The 19,177-nt window shown below is 46.0% G+C and overlaps 8 non-coding genes across 8 annotated transcripts; all 8 read left to right on the forward strand.

Moving 5' to 3' along the window:
• Positions 1-2,006: 2,006 nt before the first annotated feature.
• Positions 2,007-2,197, forward strand: LOC130345111 (U2 spliceosomal RNA). The gene has a single exon (XR_008883879.1). It is a non-coding gene; the product is annotated as a U2 spliceosomal RNA (small nuclear RNA).
• Positions 2,198-4,299: 2,102 nt separating this feature from the next.
• Positions 4,300-4,490, forward strand: LOC130345086 (U2 spliceosomal RNA). The gene has a single exon (XR_008883859.1). It is a non-coding gene; the product is annotated as a U2 spliceosomal RNA (small nuclear RNA).
• A 2,099-nt stretch (positions 4,491-6,589) lies between these two features.
• Positions 6,590-6,780, forward strand: LOC130345112 (U2 spliceosomal RNA). The gene has a single exon (XR_008883880.1). It is a non-coding gene; the product is annotated as a U2 spliceosomal RNA (small nuclear RNA).
• Positions 6,781-8,867: 2,087 nt separating this feature from the next.
• Positions 8,868-9,058, forward strand: LOC130345113 (U2 spliceosomal RNA). The gene has a single exon (XR_008883881.1). It is a non-coding gene; the product is annotated as a U2 spliceosomal RNA (small nuclear RNA).
• A 2,091-nt stretch (positions 9,059-11,149) lies between these two features.
• Positions 11,150-11,340, forward strand: LOC130345115 (U2 spliceosomal RNA). Its single transcript, XR_008883882.1, has one exon. It is a non-coding gene; the product is annotated as a U2 spliceosomal RNA (small nuclear RNA).
• Positions 11,341-13,418: 2,078 nt separating this feature from the next.
• LOC130345116 (U2 spliceosomal RNA) lies at positions 13,419-13,609 on the forward strand. The gene has a single exon (XR_008883883.1). It is a non-coding gene; the product is annotated as a U2 spliceosomal RNA (small nuclear RNA).
• Positions 13,610-15,693: 2,084 nt separating this feature from the next.
• Positions 15,694-15,884, forward strand: LOC130345117 (U2 spliceosomal RNA). The gene has a single exon (XR_008883884.1). It is a non-coding gene; the product is annotated as a U2 spliceosomal RNA (small nuclear RNA).
• Positions 15,885-17,976: 2,092 nt separating this feature from the next.
• Positions 17,977-18,167, forward strand: LOC130345118 (U2 spliceosomal RNA). Its single transcript, XR_008883885.1, has one exon. It is a non-coding gene; the product is annotated as a U2 spliceosomal RNA (small nuclear RNA).
• Positions 18,168-19,177: the final 1,010 nt, after the last annotated feature.

Consider the following 19,177-nt stretch of genomic DNA (forward strand, 5'->3'; position numbering starts at 1 on the left):
AGCCAGCCCTGTGGGCCTTGCTGCTGCAGCCAAAAAACAAAAGGTGGTGCTGCTGCTGCTGCTTCTGCTGCTTCTGCTTGTGTCTGGCCGCTGTTGGAGCGTCCAGGCACAGGACTTCTGCTGCTGCTGACTAAATGGCCTCCTTAATTGGATCATTTGAGTAGCCAGCACACCTGTGCAGGTAGGGCATGACATGATAGGCAGCTGCCTTGATAGCGGGTGGGTGCTGAATGTTCCTAATTGACAAAATAAGATTAATGCTTATGAAGAAATATAAAATCTCATCCCTTCCCCAATATCGCGCCACACCCCTACCCCTTAATTCCCTGGTTGAACTTGATGGACATATGTCTTTTTTCGACCGTACTAACTATGTAACTATGTAACATAACATGGGGGGGGGGGGGGTCTCCTGGCTGTTCACACAGGTGTGTCATTGCTGTACATTGACCATGCATTGCTTCTGTGGTATTGCAAAGACAAATGCTTCCAGCCATCCATTGCACTAATGGATTGGTCATCAGCTGGCTGTCTATGTCCCGCATCAATATAGACCAAAGTACAGAGGGTTAGGCTATGCTATTGTGCACCTACCTGATGCATCAGAAGGTGCGAGGCCCTTGCTAAATTCTGTGCACAGACTTTGAGATCTATACTTTAGACTGTATCTAAACCTGCTCCAACATGGACTGACATTCTGGCCTACTTTCAGCCGATGCGACTTGTCTGTCGCTGAACAGTCGCTTTTTATGTATTCAGCACCTATGTATAATGTTGTAAAAATGCTCTAGAAGCTAAAGTCGCAGAAATGTCACACATATTTGGCCTGCAACTTTCTGTGCGACAAATTCAGACAGGAAAAATCAGTATAAATCCTTAGAAAATTATCCCCCAGTGTCTCCATCTGCTGGCGGTATTGAATAAGCATTGCTGCACTGATGGGGTATGCATTAGACGAAAAAAAAGAAGAAAAAGAAGAATAATACGCCCAGAAAAGAGGCGAAAAGGAGAAAAACGTAAAAAAACGTGAAAAAAAAGTAAGAGGAAGAGAAGGGAAAAAAAGGTGGAAATGGGTTTAAAAGTGATTTCGGCGGAGAAATATATATATATATATATATATATATATATATATACGCGCACACACACACATATATATAAACGTATTCTCCGTTGAGATATTGCAGCCGCTGCTGTGTCCAGGCCCAGGAGCCTTAGCACTGTGCTGTGATGTCACTCAATACCACTGACATCACTAGGTGTAAACAACATCTCTCCTTTGCTGTGTATGTGACTATGGAGCTGTTTGGTGATGTCGTCTATTATGGCCTTCATAGAAGCAACAGGAGATTGTTGCATCCATCTAGAACCCTCAGAACTACAGTGCTATGATGTCACTCACTTCCACAGGCCTTGCAGAGTGTAAACAACAACAACCCAGCTTTGTTGTGTATGTAACCATAGGGATTTGTGATGTCACCTAGAACCTTCACAGCAGCGACAGCTTTATGAGGAGCATCAGCACTGCTCTGCCTGAGCAGAACCATCACCGCCATAGGTTGTCAAATAACCCGGATTTAACCCACACAGGTAAGTCCAATGGGGTGCAGGCATGTCCTCTATGCTTACAGCTTCCCGTGGGTGTTGGTTTGATACCGTTTGGGGACAGCCAAGGAGGCATCTGCAGGCAACAAAGGTAGGTGTGTGCTTGTGTGTGTGTTTCCTATGCAGATCCTAAGCCCAGTGTCACATGCAAGTAGGAGGAGTAAGAAGGGTTCCTGGCAAATCCGGGTTATGGATTGCATTTAAAAAGGCCCCGTGGGAGTGCAATGGGCCCCTGTCTTGCTGCTTAGCAATAATGGTATGGGTTTAGGTTCTGCTGTGTGTACTGGTGGTTGACTGCCCCCCAGCCCAGAGTGTGCATGGAAAATTGTCTGGCAGCCTCCCTGACAGCAAGCAGTGATAGTGCCCATGAAGGGGACCTTGTTGGGCCCGCCCCTTTCACGGTTATCGCTTCTCGGCCTTTTGGCTAAGATCAAGTGTAGTATCTGTTCTTATCAGTTTAATATCTGATACGTCCCCTATCTGGGGACCATATATTAAATGGATTTTTGAGAACGGGGGCCGATTTCGAAGCTTGCTTCCGTCGCCCTATGCATTGACCCGATATGGCAGTATCTTCGGGTACAGTGCACCACCCCCTTACAGGGTTAAAAAGAAAGATTCCTACTTTCATTGCTACCTGCTTGCTGGCTAGCCAGCTAGCCAGCCCTGTGGGCCTTGCTGCTGCAGCCAAAAAACAAAAGGTGGTGCTGCTGCTGCTGCTTCTGCTGCTTCTGCTTGTGTCTGGCCGCTGTTGGAGCGTCCAGGCACAGGACTTCTGCTGCTGCTGACTAAATGGCCTCCTTAATTGGATCATTTGAGTAGCCAGCACACCTGTGCAGGTAGGGCATGACATGATAGGCAGCTGCCTTGATAGCGGGTGGGTGCTGAATGTTCCTAATTGACAAAATAAGATTAATGCTTATGAAGAAATATAAAATCTCATCCCTTCCCCAATATCGCGCCACACCCCTACCCCTTAATTCCCTGGTTGAACTTGATGGACATATGTCTTTTTTCGACCGTACTAACTATGTAACTATGTAACATAACATGGGGGGGGGGGGGGGGGGGGGGGTCTCCTGGCTGTTCACACAGGTGTGTCATTGCTGTACATTGACCATGCATTGCTTCTGTGGTATTGCAAAGGCAAAGACAAATGCTTCCAGCCATCCATTGCACTAATGGATTGGTCATCAGCTGGCTGTCTATGTCCCGCATCAATATAGACCAAAGTACAGAGGGTTAGGCTATGCTATTGTGCACCTACCTGATGCATCAGAAGGTGCGAGGCCCTTGCTAAATTCTGTGCACAGACTTTGAGATCTATACTTTAGACTGTATCTAAACCTGCTCCAACATGGACTGACATTCTGGCCTACTTTCAGCCGATGCGACTTGTCTGTCGCTGAACAGTCGCTTTTTATGTATTCAGCACCTATGTATAATGTTGTAAAAATGCTCTAGAAGCTAAAGTCGCAGAAATGTCACACATATTTGGCCTGCAACTTTCTGTGCGACAAATTCAGACAGGAAAAATCAGTATAAATCCTTAGAAAATTATCCCCCAGTGTCTCCATCTGCTGGCGGTATTGAATAAGCATTGCTGCACTGATGGGGTATGCATTAGACGAAAAAAAAGAAGAAAAAGAAGAATAATACGCCCAGAAAAGAGGCGAAAAGGAGAAAAACGTAAAAAAACGTGAAAAAAAAGTAAGAGGAAGAGAAGGGAAAAAAAGGTGGAAATGGGTTTAAAAGTGATTTCGGCGGAGAAATATATATATATATATATATATATATATATATATATATATATATATATATATACGCGCACACACACACATATATATAAACGTATTCTCCGTTGAGATATTGCAGCCGCTGCTGTGTCCAGGCCCAGGAGCCTTAGCACTGTGCTGTGATGTCACTCAATACCACTGACATCACTAGGTGTAAACAACATCTCTCCTTTGCTGTGTATGTGACTATGGAGCTGTTTGGTGATGTCGTCTATTATGGCCTTCATAGAAGCAACAGGAGATTGTTGCATCCATCTAGAACCCTCAGAACTACAGTGCTATGATGTCACTCACTTCCACAGGCCTTGCAGAGTGTAAACAACAACAACCCAGCTTTGTTGTGTATGTAACCATAGGGATTTGTGATGTCACCTAGAACCTTCACAGCAGCGACAGCTTTATGAGGAGCATCAGCACTGCTCTGCCTGAGCAGAACCATCACCGCCATAGGTTGTCAAATAACCCGGATTTAACCCACACAGGTAAGTCCAATGGGGTGCAGGCATGTCCTCTATGCTTACAGCTTCCCGTGGGTGTTGGTTTGATACCGTTTGGGGACAGCCAAGGAGGCATCTGCAGGCAACAAAGGTAGGTGTGTGCTTGTGTGTGTGTTTCCTATGCAGATCCTAAGCCCAGTGTCACATGCAAGTAGGAGGAGTAAGAAGGGTTCCTGGCAAATCCGGGTTATGGATTGCATTTAAAAAGGCCCCGTGGGAGTGCAATGGGCCCCTGTCTTGCTGCTTAGCAATAATGGTATGGGTTTAGGTTCTGCTGTGTGTACTGGTGGTTGACTGCCCCCCAGCCCAGAGTGTGCATGGAAAATTGTCTGGCAGCCTCCCTGACAGCAAGCAGTGATAGTGCCCATGAAGGGGACCTTGTTGGGCCCGCCCCTTTCACGGTTATCGCTTCTCGGCCTTTTGGCTAAGATCAAGTGTAGTATCTGTTCTTATCAGTTTAATATCTGATACGTCCCCTATCTGGGGACCATATATTAAATGGATTTTTGAGAACGGGGGCCGATTTCGAAGCTTGCTTCCGTCGCCCTATGCATTGACCCGATATGGCAGTATCTGCGGGTACAGTGCACCACCCCCTTACAGGGTTAAAAAGAAAGATTCCTACTTTCATTGCTACCTGCTTGCTGGCTAGCCAGCTAGCCAGCCCTGTGGGCCTTGCTGCTGCAGCCAAAAAACAAAAGGTGGTGCTGCTGCTGCTGCTTCTGCTGCTTCTGCTTGTGTCTGGCCGCTGTTGGAGCGTCCAGGCACAGGACTTCTGCTGCTGCTGACTAAATGGCCTCCTTAATTGGATCATTTGAGTAGCCAGCACACCTGTGCAGGTAGGGCATGACATGATAGGCAGCTGCCTTGATAGCGGGTGGGTGCTGAATGTTCCTAATTGACAAAATAAGATTAATGCTTATGAAGAAATATAAAATCTCATCCCTTCCCCAATATCGCGCCACACCCCTACCCCTTAATTCCCTGGTTGAACTTGATGGACATATGTCTTTTTTCGACCGTACTAACTATGTAACTATGTAACATAACATGGGGGGGGGGGGGGGGTCTCCTGGCTGTTCACACAGGTGTGTCATTGCTGTACATTGACCATGCATTGCTTCTGTGGTATTGCAAAGGCAAAGACAAATGCTTCCAGCCATCCATTGCACTAATGGATTGGTCATCAGCTGGCTGTCTATGTCCCGCATCAATATAGACCAAAGTACAGAGGGTTAGGCTATGCTATTGTGCACCTACCTGATGCATCAGAAGGTGCGAGGCCCTTGCTAAATTCTGTGCACAGACTTTGAGATCTATACTTTAGACTGTATCTAAACCTGCTCCAACATGGACTGACATTCTGGCCTACTTTCAGCCGATGCGACTTGTCTGTCGCTGAACAGTCGCTTTTTATGTATTCAGCACCTATGTATAATGTTGTAAAAATGCTCTAGAAGCTAAAGTCGCAGAAATGTCACACATATTTGGCCTGCAACTTTCTGTGCGACAAATTCAGACAGGAAAAATCAGTATAAATCCTTAGAAAATTATCCCCCAGTGTCTCCATCTGCTGGCGGTATTGAATAAGCATTGCTGCACTGATGGGGTATGCATTAGACGAAAAAAAAGAAGAAAAAGAAGAATAATACGCCCAGAAAAGAGGCGAAAAGGAGAAAAACGTAAAAAAACGTGAAAAAAAAGTAAGAGGAAGAGAAGGGAAAAAAAGGTGGAAATGGGTTTAAAAGTGATTTCGGCGGAGAAATATATATATATATATATATATATATATATATATATATATATATATATATATATATACGCGCACACACACACATATATATAAACGTATTCTCCGTTGAGATATTGCAGCCGCTGCTGTGTCCAGGCCCAGGAGCCTTAGCACTGTGCTGTGATGTCACTCAATATCACTGACATCACTAGGTGTAAACAACATCTCTCCTTTGCTGTGTATGTGACTATGGAGCTGTTTGGTGATGACGTCTATTATGGCCTTCATAGAAGCAACAGGAGATTGTTGCATCCATCTAGAACCCTCAGAACTACAGTGCTATGATGTCACTCACTTCCACAGGCCTTGCAGAGTGTAAACAACAACAACCCAGCTTTGTTGTGTATGTAACCATAGGGATTTGTGATGTCACCTAGAACCTTCACAGCAGCGACAGCTTTATGAGGAGCATCAGCACTGCTCTGCCTGAGCAGAACCATCACCGCCATAGGTTGTCAAATAACCCGGATTTAACCCACACAGGTAAGTCCAATGGGGTGCAGGCATGTCCTCTATGCTTACAGCTTCCCGTGGGTGTTGGTTTGATACCGTTTGGGGACAGCCAAGGAGGCATCTGCAGGCAACAAAGGTAGGTGTGTGCTTGTGTGTGTGTTTCCTATGCAGATCCTAAGCCCAGTGTCACATGCAAGTAGGAGGAGTAAGAAGGGTTCCTGGCAAATCCGGGTTATGGATTGCATTTAAAAAGGCCCCGTGGGAGTGCAATGGGCCCCTGTCTTGCTGCTTAGCAATAATGGTATGGGTTTAGGTTCTGCTGTGTGTACTGGTGGTTGACTGCCCCCCAGCCCAGAGTGTGCATGGAAAATTGTCTGGCAGCCTCCCTGACAGCAAGCAGTGATAGTGCCCATGAAGGGGACCTTGTTGGGCCCGCCCCTTTCACGGTTATCGCTTCTCGGCCTTTTGGCTAAGATCAAGTGTAGTATCTGTTCTTATCAGTTTAATATCTGATACGTCCCCTATCTGGGGACCATATATTAAATGGATTTTTGAGAACGGGGGCCGATTTCGAAGCTTGCTTCCGTCGCCCTATGCATTGACCCGATATGGCAGTATCTTCGGGTACAGTGCACCACCCCCTTACAGGGTTAAAAAGAAAGATTCCTACTTTCATTGCTACCTGCTTGCTGGCTAGCCAGCTAGCCAGCCCTGTGGGCCTTGCTGCTGCAGCCAAAAAACAAAAGGTGGTGCTGCTGCTTCTGCTGCTTCTGCTTGTGTCTGGCCGCTGTTGGAGCGTCCAGGCACAGGACTTCTGCTGCTGCTGACTAAATGGCCTCCTTAATTGGATCATTTGAGTAGCCAGCACACCTGTGCAGGTAGGGCATGACATGATAGGCAGCTGCCTTGATAGCGGGTGGGTGCTGAATGTTCCTAATTGACAAAATAAGATTAATGCTTATGAAGAAATATAAAATCTCATCCCTTCCCCAATATCGCGCCACACCCCTACCCCTTAATTCCCTGGTTGAACTTGATGGACATATGTCTTTTTTCGACCGTACTAACTATGTAACTATGTAACATAACATGGGGGGGGGGGGGGGGTCTCCTGGCTGTTCACACAGGTGTGTCATTGCTGTACATTGACCATGCATTGCTTCTGTGGTATTGCAAAGGCAAAGACAAATGCTTCCAGCCATCCATTGCACTAATGGATTGGTCATCAGCTGGCTGTCTATGTCCCGCATCAATATAGACCAAAGTACAGAGGGTTAGGCTATGCTATTGTGCACCTACCTGATGCATCAGAAGGTGCGAGGCCCTTGCTAAATTCTGTGCACAGACTTTGAGATCTATACTTTAGACTGTATCTAAACCTGCTCCAACATGGACTGACATTCTGGCCTACTTTCAGCCGATGCGACTTGTCTGTCGCTGAACAGTCGCTTTTTATGTATTCAGCACCTATGTATAATGTTGTAAAAATGCTCTAGAAGCTAAAGTCGCAGAAATGTCACACATATTTGGCCTGCAACTTTCTGTGCGACAAATTCAGACAGGAAAAATCAGTATAAATCCTTAGAAAATTATCCCCCAGTGTCTCCATCTGCTGGCGGTATTGAATAAGCATTGCTGCACTGATGGGGTATGCATTAGACGAAAAAAAAGAAGAAAAAGAAGAATAATACGCCCAGAAAAGAGGCGAAAAGGAGAAAAACGTAAAAAAACGTGAAAAAAAAGTAAGAGGAAGAGAAGGGAAAAAAAGGTGGAAATGGGTTTAAAAGTGATTTCGGCGGAGAAATATATATATATATATATATATATATATATATATATATATATATATATATACGCGCACACACACACATATATATAAACGTATTCTCCGTTGAGATATTGCAGCCGCTGCTGTGTCCAGGCCCAGGAGCCTTAGCACTGTGCTGTGATGTCACTCAATACCACTGACATCACTAGGTGTAAACAACATCTCTCCTTTGCTGTGTATGTGACTATGGAGCTGTTTGGTGATGTCGTCTATTATGGCCTTCATAGAAGCAACAGGAGATTGTTGCATCCATCTAGAACCCTCAGAACTACAGTGCTATGATGTCACTCACTTCCACAGGCCTTGCAGAGTGTAAACAACAACAACCCAGCTTTGTTGTGTATGTAACCATAGGGATTTGTGATGTCACCTAGAACCTTCACAGCAGCGACAGCTTTATGAGGAGCATCAGCACTGCTCTGCCTGAGCAGAACCATCACCGCCATAGGTTGTCAAATAACCCGGATTTAACCCACACAGGTAAGTCCAATGGGGTGCAGGCATGTCCTCTATGCTTACAGCTTCCCGTGGGTGTTGGTTTGATACCGTTTGGGGACAGCCAAGGAGGCATCTGCAGGCAACAAAGGTAGGTGTGTGCTTGTGTGTGTGTTTCCTATGCAGATCCTAAGCCCAGTGTCACATGCAAGTAGGAGGAGTAAGAAGGGTTCCTGGCAAATCCGGGTTATGGATTGCATTTAAAAAGGCCCCGTGGGAGTGCAATGGGCCCCTGTCTTGCTGCTTAGCAATAATGGTATGGGTTTAGGTTCTGCTGTGTGTACTGGTGGTTGACTGCCCCCCAGCCCAGAGTGTGCATGGAAAATTGTCTGGCAGCCTCCCTGACAGCAAGCAGTGATAGTGCCCATGAAGGGGACCTTGTTGGGCCCGCCCCTTTCACGGTTATCGCTTCTCGGCCTTTTGGCTAAGATCAAGTGTAGTATCTGTTCTTATCAGTTTAATATCTGATACGTCCCCTATCTGGGGACCATATATTAAATGGATTTTTGAGAACGGGGGCCGATTTCGAAGCTTGCTTCCGTCGCCCTATGCATTGACCCGATATGGCAGTATCTTCGGGTACAGTGCACCACCCCCTTACAGGGTTAAAAAGAAAGATTCCTACTTTCATTGCTACCTGCTTGCTGGCTAGCCAGCTAGCCAGCCCTGTGGGCCTTGCTGCTGCAGCCAAAAAACAAAAGGTGGTGCTGCTGCTGCTGCTTCTGCTGCTTCTGCTTGTGTCTGGCCGCTGTTGGAGCGTCCAGGCACAGGACTTCTGCTGCTGCTGACTAAATGGCCTCCTTAATTGGATCATTTGAGTAGCCAGCACACCTGTGCAGGTAGGGCATGACATGATAGGCAGCTGCCTTGATAGCGGGTGGGTGCTGAATGTTCCTAATTGACAAAATAAGATTAATGCTTATGAAGAAATATAAAATCTCATCCCTTCCCCAATATCGCGCCACACCCCTACCCCTTAATTCCCTGGTTGAACTTGATGGACATATGTCTTTTTTCGACCGTACTAACTATGTAACTATGTAACATAACATGGGGGGGGGGGGGGGGGGGTCTCCTGGCTGTTCACACAGGTGTGTCATTGCTGTACATTGACCATGCATTGCTTCTGTGGTATTGCAAAGGCAAAGACAAATGCTTCCAGCCATCCATTGCACTAATGGATTGGTCATCAGCTGGCTGTCTATGTCCCGCATCAATATAGACCAAAGTACAGAGGGTTAGGCTATGCTATTGTGCACCTACCTGATGCATCAGAAGGTGCGAGGCCCTTGCTAAATTCTGTGCACAGACTTTGAGATCTATACTTTAGACTGTATCTAAACCTGCTCCAACATGGACTGACATTCTGGCCTACTTTCAGCCGATGCGACTTGTCTGTCGCTGAACAGTCGCTTTTTATGTATTCAGCACCTATGTATAATGTTGTAAAAATGCTCTAGAAGCTAAAGTCGCAGAAATGTCACACATATTTGGCCTGCAACTTTCTGTGCGACAAATTCAGACAGGAAAAATCAGTATAAATCCTTAGAAAATTATCCCCCAGTGTCTCCATCTGCTGGCGGTATTGAATAAGCATTGCTGCACTGATGGGGTATGCATTAGACGAAAAAAAAGAAGAAAAAGAAGAATAATACGCCCAGAAAAGAGGCGAAAAGGAGAAAAACGTAAAAAAACGTGAAAAAAAAGTAAGAGGAAGAGAAGGGAAAAAAAGGTGGAAATGGGTTTAAAAGTGATTTCGGCGGAGAATATATATATATATATATATATATATATATATATATATATATATATACGCGCACACACACACATATATATAAACGTATTCTCCGTTGAGATATTGCAGCCGCTGCTGTGTCCAGGCCCAGGAGCCTTAGCACTGTGCTGTGATGTCACTCAATACCACTGACATCACTAGGTGTAAACAACATCTCTCCTTTGCTGTGTATGTGACTATGGAGCTGTTTGGTGATGTCGTCTATTATGGCCTTCATAGAAGCAACAGGAGATTGTTGCATCCATCTAGAACCCTCAGAACTACAGTGCTATGATGTCACTCACTTCCACAGGCCTTGCAGAGTGTAAACAACAACAACCCAGCTTTGTTGTGTACGTAACCATAGGGATTTGTGATGTCACCTAGAACCTTCACAGCAGCGACAGCTTTATGAGGAGCATCAGCACTGCTCTGCCTGAGCAGAACCATCACCGCCATAGGTTGTCAAATAACCCGGATTTAACCCACACAGGTAAGTCCAATGGGGTGCAGGCATGTCCTCTATGCTTACAGCTTCCCGTGGGTGTTGGTTTGATACCGTTTGGGGACAGCCAAGGAGGCATCTGCAGGCAACAAAGGTAGGTGTGTGCTTGTGTGTGTGTTTCCTATGCAGATCCTAAGCCCAGTGTCACATGCAAGTAGGAGGAGTAAGAAGGGTTCCTGGCAAATCCGGGTTATGGATTGCATTTAAAAAGGCCCCGTGGGAGTGCAATGGGCCCCTGTCTTGCTGCTTAGCAATAATGGTATGGGTTTAGGTTCTGCTGTGTGTACTGGTGGTTGACTGCCCCCCAGCCCAGAGTGTGCATGGAAAATTGTCTGGCAGCCTCCCTGACAGCAAGCAGTGATAGTGCCCATGAAGGGGACCTTGTTGGGCCCGCCCCTTTCACGGTTATCGCTTCTCGGCCTTTTGGCTAAGATCAAGTGTAGTATCTGTTCTTATCAGTTTAATATCTGATACGTCCCCTATCTGGGGACCATATATTAAATGGATTTTTGAGAACGGGGGCCGATTTCGAAGCTTGCTTCCGTCGCCCTATGCATTGACCCGATATGGCAGTATCTTCGGGTACAGTGCACCACCCCCTTACAGGGTTAAAAAGAAAGATTCCTACTTTCATTGCTACCTGCTTGCTGGCTAGCCAGCTAGCCAGCCCTGTGGGCCTTGCTGCTGCAGCCAAAAAACAAAAGGTGGTGCTGCTGCTGCTGCTTCTGCTGCTTCTGCTTGTGTCTGGCCGCTGTTGGAGCGTCCAGGCACAGGACTTCTGCTGCTGCTGACTAAATGGCCTCCTTAATTGGATCATTTGAGTAGCCAGCACACCTGTGCAGGTAGGGCATGACATGATAGGCAGCTGCCTTGATAGCGGGTGGGTGCTGAATGTTCCTAATTGACAAAATAAGATTAATGCTTATGAAGAAATATAAAATCTCATCCCTTCCCCAATATCGCGCCACACCCCTACCCCTTAATTCCCTGGTTGAACTTGATGGACATATGTCTTTTTTCGACCGTACTAACTATGTAACTATGTAACATAACATGGGGGGGGGGGTCTCCTGGCTGTTCACACAGGTGTGTCATTGCTGTACATTGACCATGCATTGCTTCTGTGGTATTGCAAAGGCAAAGACAAATGCTTCCAGCCATCCATTGCACTAATGGATTGGTCATCAGCTGGCTGTCTATGTCCCGCATCAATATAGACCAAAGTACAGAGGGTTAGGCTATGCTATTGTGCACCTACCTGATGCATCAGAAGGTGCGAGGCCCTTGCTAAATTCTGTGCACAGACTTTGAGATCTATACTTTAGACTGTATCTAAACCTGCTCCAACATGGACTGACATTCTGGCCTACTTTCAGCCGATGCGACTTGTCTGTCGCTGAACAGTCGCTTTTTATGTATTCAGCACCTATGTATAATGTTGTAAAAATGCTCTAGAAGCTAAAGTCGCAGAAATGTCACACATATTTGGCCTGCAACTTTCTGTGCGACAAATTCAGACAGGAAAAATCAGTATAAATCCTTAGAAAATTATCCCCCAGTGTCTCCATCTGCTGGCGGTATTGAATAAGCATTGCTGCACTGATGGGGTATGCATTAGACGAAAAAAAAGAAGAAAAAGAAGAATAATACGCCCAGAAAAGAGGCGAAAAGGAGAAAAACGTAAAAAAACGTGAAAAAAAAGTAAGAGGAAGAGAAGGGAAAAAAAGGTGGAAATGGGTTTAAAAGTGATTTCGGCGGAGAAATATATATATATATATATATATATATATATATATATATATACGCGCACACACACACATATATATAAACGTATTCTCCGTTGAGATATTGCAGCCGCTGCTGTGTCCAGGCCCAGGAGCCTTAGCACTGTGCTGTGATGTCACTCAATACCACTGACATCACTAGGTGTAAACAACATCTCTCCTTTGCTGTGTATGTGACTATGGAGCTGTTTGGTGATGTCGTCTATTATGGCCTTCATAGAAGCAACAGGAGATTGTTGCATCCATCTAGAACCCTCAGAACTACAGTGCTATGATGTCACTCACTTCCACAGGCCTTGCAGAGTGTAAACAACAACAACCCAGCTTTGTTGTGTATGTAACCATAGGGATTTGTGATGTCACCTAGAACCTTCACAGCAGCGACAGCTTTATGAGGAGCATCAGCACTGCTCTGCCTGAGCAGAACCATCACCGCCATAGGTTGTCAAATAACCCGGATTTAACCCACACAGGTAAGTCCAATGGGGTGCAGGCATGTCCTCTATGCTTACAGCTTCCCGTGGGTGTTGGTTTGATACCGTTTGGGGACAGCCAAGGAGGCATCTGCAGGCAACAAAGGTAGGTGTGTGCTTGTGTGTGTGTTTCCTATGCAGATCCTAAGCCCAGTGTCACATGCAAGTAGGAGGAGTAAGAAGGGTTCCTGGCAAATCCGGGTTATGGATTGCATTTAAAAAGGCCCCGTGGGAGTGCAATGGGCCCCTGTCTTGCTGCTTAGCAATAATGGTATGGGTTTAGGTTCTGCTGTGTGTACTGGTGGTTGACTGCCCCCCAGCCCAGAGTGTGCATGGAAAATTGTCTGGCAGCCTCCCTGACAGCAAGCAGTGATAGTGCCCATGAAGGGGACCTTGTTGGGCCCGCCCCTTTCACGGTTATCGCTTCTCGGCCTTTTGGCTAAGATCAAGTGTAGTATCTGTTCTTATCAGTTTAATATCTGATACGTCCCCTATCTGGGGACCATATATTAAATGGATTTTTGAGAACGGGGGCCGATTTCGAAGCTTGCTTCCGTCGCCCTATGCATTGACCCGATATGGCAGTATCTTCGGGTACAGTGCACCACCCCCTTACAGGGTTAAAAAGAAAGATTCCTACTTTCATTGCTACCTGCTTGCTGGCTAGCCAGCTAGCCAGCCCTGTGGGCCTTGCTGCTGCAGCCAAAAAACAAAAGGTGGTGCTGCTGCTGCTGCTTCTGCTGCTTCTGCTTGTGTCTGGCCGCTGTTGGAGCGTCCAGGCACAGGACTTCTGCTGCTGCTGACTAAATGGCCTCCTTAATTGGATCATTTGAGTAGCCAGCACACCTGTGCAGGTAGGGCATGACATGATAGGCAGCTGCCTTGATAGCGGGTGGGTGCTGAATGTTCCTAATTGACAAAATAAGATTAATGCTTATGAAGAAATATAAAATCTCATCCCTTCCCCAATATCGCGCCACACCCCTACCCCTTAATTCCCTGGTTGAACTTGATGGACATATGTCTTTTTTCGACCGTACTAACTATGTAACTATGTAACATAACATGGGGGGGGGGGGGTCTCCTGGCTGTTCACACAGGTGTGTCATTGCTGTACATTGACCATGCATTGCTTCTGTGGTATTGCAAAGGCAAAGACAAATGCTTCCAGCCATCCATTGCACTAATGGATTGGTCATCAGCTGGCTGTCTATGTCCCGCATCAATATAGACCAAAGTACAGAGGGTTAGGCTATGCTATTGTGCACCTACCTGATGCATCAGAAGGTGCGAGGCCCTTGCTAAATTCTGTGCACAGACTTTGAGATCTATACTTTAGACTGTATCTAAACCTGCTCCAACATGGACTGACATTCTGGCCTACTTTCAGCCGATGCGACTTGTCTGTCGCTGAACAGTCGCTTTTTATGTATTCAGCACCTATGTATAATGTTGTAAAAATGCTCTAGAAGCTAAAGTCGCAGAAATGTCACACATATTTGGCCTGCAACTTTCTGTGCGACAAATTCAGACAGGAAAAATCAGTATAAATCCTTAGAAAATTATCCCCCAGTGTCTCCATCTGCTGGCGGTATTGAATAAGCATTGCTGCACTGATGGGGTATGCATTAGACGAAAAAAAAGAAGAAAAAGAAGAATAATACGCCCAGAAAAGAGGCGAAAAGGAGAAAAACGTAAAAAAACGTGAAAAAAAAGTAAGAGGAAGAGAAGGGAAAAAAAGGTGGAAATGGGTTTAAAAGTGATTTCGGCGGAGAAATATATATATATATATATATATATATATATATATATATATATATACGCGCACACACACACATATATATAAACATATTCTCCGTTGAGATATTGCAGCCGCTGCTGTGTCCAGGCCCAGGAGCCTTAGCACTGTGCTGTGATGTCACTCAATACCACTGACATCACTAGGTGTAAACAACATCTCTCCTTTGCTGTGTATGTGACTATGGAGCTGTTTGGTGATGTCGTCTATTATGGCCTTCATAGAAGCAACAGGAGATTGTTGCATCCATCTAGAACCCTCAGAACTACAGTGCTATGATGTCACTCACTTCCACAGGCCTTGCAGAGTGTAAACAACAACAACCCAGCTTTGTTGTGTATGTAACCATAGGGATTTGTGATGTCACCTAGAACCTTCACAGCAGCGACAGCTTTATGAGGAGCATCAGCACTGCTCTGCCTGAGCAGAACCATCACCGCCATAGGTTGTCAAATAACCCGGATTTAACCCACACAGGTAAGTCCAATGGGGTGCAGGCATGTCCTCTATGCTTACAGCTTCCCGTGGGTGTTGGTTTGATACCGTTTGGGGACAGCCAAGGAGGCATCTGCAGGCAACAAAGGTAGGTGTGTGCTTGTGTGTGTGTTTCCTATGCAGATCCTAAGCCCAGTGTCACATGCAAGTAGGAGGAGTAAGAAGGGTTCCTGGCAAATCCGGGTTATGGATTGCATTTAAAAAGGCCCCGTGGGAGTGCAATGGGCCCCTGTCTTGCTGCTTAGCAATAATGGTATGGGTTTAGGTTCTGCTGTGTGTACTGGTGGTTGACTGCCCCCCAGCCCAGAGTGTGCATGGAAAATTGTCTGGCAGCCTCCCTGACAGCAAGCAGTGATAGTGCCCATGAAGGGGACCTTGTTGGGCCCGCCCCTTTCACGGTTATCGCTTCTCGGCCTTTTGGCTAAGATCAAGTGTAGTATCTGTTCTTATCAGTTTAATATCTGATACGTCCCCTATCTGGGGACCATATATTAAATGGATTTTTGAGAACGGGGGCCGATTTCGAAGCTTGCTTCCGTCGCCCTATGCATTGACCCGATATGGCAGTATCTTCGGGTACAGTGCACCACCCCCTTACAGGGTTAAAAAGAAAGATTCCTACTTTCATTGCTACCTGCTTGCTGGCTAGCCAGCTAGCCAGCCCTGTGGGCCTTGCTGCTGCAGCCAAAAAACAAAAGGTGGTGCTGCTGCTGCTGCTTCTGCTGCTTCTGCTTGTGTCTGGCCGCTGTTGGAGCGTCCAGGCACAGGACTTCTGCTGCTGCTGACTAAATGGCCTCCTTAATTGGATCATTTGAGTAGCCAGCACACCTGTGCAGGTAGGGCATGACATGATAGGCAGCTGCCTTGATAGCGGGTGGGTGCTGAATGTTCCTAATTGACAAAATAAGATTAATGCTTATGAAGAAATATAAAATCTCATCCCTTCCCCAATATCGCGCCACACCCCTACCCCTTAATTCCCTGGTTGAACTTGATGGACATATGTCTTTTTTCGACCGTACTAACTATGTAACTATGTAACATAACATGGGGGGGGGGGGGGGGGTCTCCTGGCTGTTCACACAGGTGTGTCATTGCTGTACATTGACCATGCATTGCTTCTGTGGTATTGCAAAGGCAAAGACAAATGCTTCCAGCCATCCATTGCACTAATGGATTGGTCATCAGCTGGCTGTCTATGTCCCGCATCAATATAGACCAAAGTACAGAGGGTTAGGCTATGCTATTGTGCACCTACCTGATGCATCAGAAGGTGCGAGGCCCTTGCTAAATTCTGTGCACAGACTTTGAGATCTATACTTTAGACTGTATCTAAACCTGCTCCAACATGGACTGACATTCTGGCCTACTTTCAGCCGATGCGACTTGTCTGTCGCTGAACAGTCGCTTTTTATGTATTCAGCACCTATGTATAATGTTGTAAAAATGCTCTAGAAGCTAAAGTCGCAGAAATGTCACACATATTTGGCCTGCAACTTTCTGTGCGACAAATTCAGACAGGAAAAATCAGTATAAATCCTTAGAAAATTATCCCCCAGTGTCTCCATCTGCTGGCGGTATTGAATAAGCATTGCTGCACTGATGGGGTATGCATTAGACGAAAAAAAAGAAGAAAAAGAAGAATAATACGCCCAGAAAAGAGGCGAAAAGGAGAAAAACGTAAAAAAACGTGAAAAAAAAGTAAGAGGAAGAGAAGGGAAAAAAAGGTGGAAATGGGTTTAAAAGTGATTTCGGCGGAGAAATATATATATATATATATATATATATATATATATATATATATATATATATACGCGCACACACACACATATATATAAACGTATTCTCCGTTGAGATATTGCAGCCGCTGCTGTGTCCAGGCCCAGGAGCCTTAGCACTGTGCTGTGATGTCACTCAATACCACTGACATCACTAGGTGTAAACAACATCTCTCCTTTGCTGTGTATGTGACTATGGAGCTGTTTGGTGATGTCGTCTATTATGGCCTTCATAGAAGCAACAGGAGATTGTTGCATCCATCTAGAACCCTCAGAACTACAGTGCTATGATGTCACTCACTTCCACAGGCCTTGCAGAGTGTAAACAACAACAACCCAGCTTTGTTGTGTATGTAACCATAGGGATTTGTGATGTCACCTAGAACCTTCACAGCAGCGACAGCTTTATGAGGAGCATCAGCACTGCTCTGCCTGAGCAGAACCATCACCGCCATAGGTTGTCAAATAACCCGGATTTAACCCACACAGGTAAGTCCAATGGGGTGCAGGCATGTCCTCTATGCTTACAGCTTCCCGTGGGTGTTGGTTTGATACCGTTTGGGACAGCCAAGGAGGCATCTGCAGGCAACAAAGGTAGGTGTGTGCTTGTGTGTGTGTTTCCTATGCAGATCCTAAGCCCAGTGTCACATGCAAGTAGGAGGAGTAAGAAGGGTTCCTGGCAAATCCGGGTTATGGATTGCATTTAAAAAGGCCCCGTGGGAGTGCAATGGGCCCCTGTCTTGCTGCTTAGCAATAATGGTATGGGTTTAGGTTCTGCTGTGTGTACTGGTGGTTGACTGCCCCCCAGCCAGAGTGTGCATGGAAAATTGTCTGGCAGCCTCCCTGACAGCAAGCAGTGATAGTGCCCATGAAGGGGACCTTGTTGGGCCCGCCCCTTTCACGGTTATCGCTTCTCGGCCTTTTGGCTAAGATCAAGTGTAGTATCTGTTCTTATCAGTTTAATATCTGATACGTCCCCTATCTGGGGACCATATATTAAATGGATTTTTGAGAACGGGGGCCGATTTCGAAGCTTGCTTCCGTCGCCCTATGCATTGACCCGATATGGCAGTATCTTCGGGTACAGTGCACCACCCCCTTACAGGGTTAAAAAGAAAGATTCCTACTTTCATTGCTACCTGCTTGCTGGCTAGCCAGCTAGCCAGCCCTGTGGGCCTTGCTGCTGCAGCCAAAAAACAAAAGGGTGGTGCTGCTGCTGCTTCTGCTGCTTCTGCTTGTGTCTGGCCGCTGTTGGAGCGTCCAGGCACAGGACTTCTGCTGCTGCTGACTAAATGGCCTCCTTAATTGGATCATTTGAGTAGCCAGCACACCTGTGCAGGTAGGGCATGACATGATAGGCAGCTGCCTTGATAGCGGGTGGGTGCTGAATGTTCCTAATTGACAAAATAAGATTAATGCTTATGAAGAAATATAAAATCTCATCCCTTCCCCAATATCGCGCCACACCCCTACCCCTTAATTCCCTGGTTGAACTTGATGGACATATGTCTTTTTTCGACCGTACTAACTATGTAACTATGTAACATAACATGGGGGGGGGGGGGGTCTCCTGGCTGTTCACACAGGTGTGTCATTGCTGTACATTGACCATGCATTGCTTCTGTGGTATTGCAAAGGCAAAGACAAATGCTTCCAGCCATCCATTGCACTAATGGATTGGTCATCAGCTGGCTGTCTATGTCCCGCATCAATATAGACCAAAGTACAGAGAGGGTTAGGCTATGCTATTGTGCACCTACCTGATGCATCAGAAGGTGCGAGGCCCTTGCTAAATTCTGTGCACAGACTTTGAGATCTATACTTTAGACTGTATCTAAACCTGCTCCAACATGGACTGACATTCTGGCCTACTTTCAGCCGATGCGACTTGTCTGTCGCTGAACAGTCGCTTTTTATGTATTCAGCACCTATGTATAATGTTTGTAAAAATGCTCTAGAAGCTAAAGTCGCAGAAATGTCACACATATTTGGCCTGCAACTTTCTGTGCGACAAATTCAGACAGGAAAAATCAGTATAAATCCTTAGAAAATTATCCCCCAGTGTCTCCATCTGCTGGCGGTATTGAATAAGCATTGCTGCACTGAT

This window comes from Hyla sarda, unplaced genomic scaffold, assembly GCF_029499605.1.
Source record: "Hyla sarda isolate aHylSar1 unplaced genomic scaffold, aHylSar1.hap1 scaffold_745, whole genome shotgun sequence".
Classification (NCBI taxonomy): Eukaryota; Metazoa; Chordata; class Amphibia; order Anura; family Hylidae; genus Hyla; species Hyla sarda.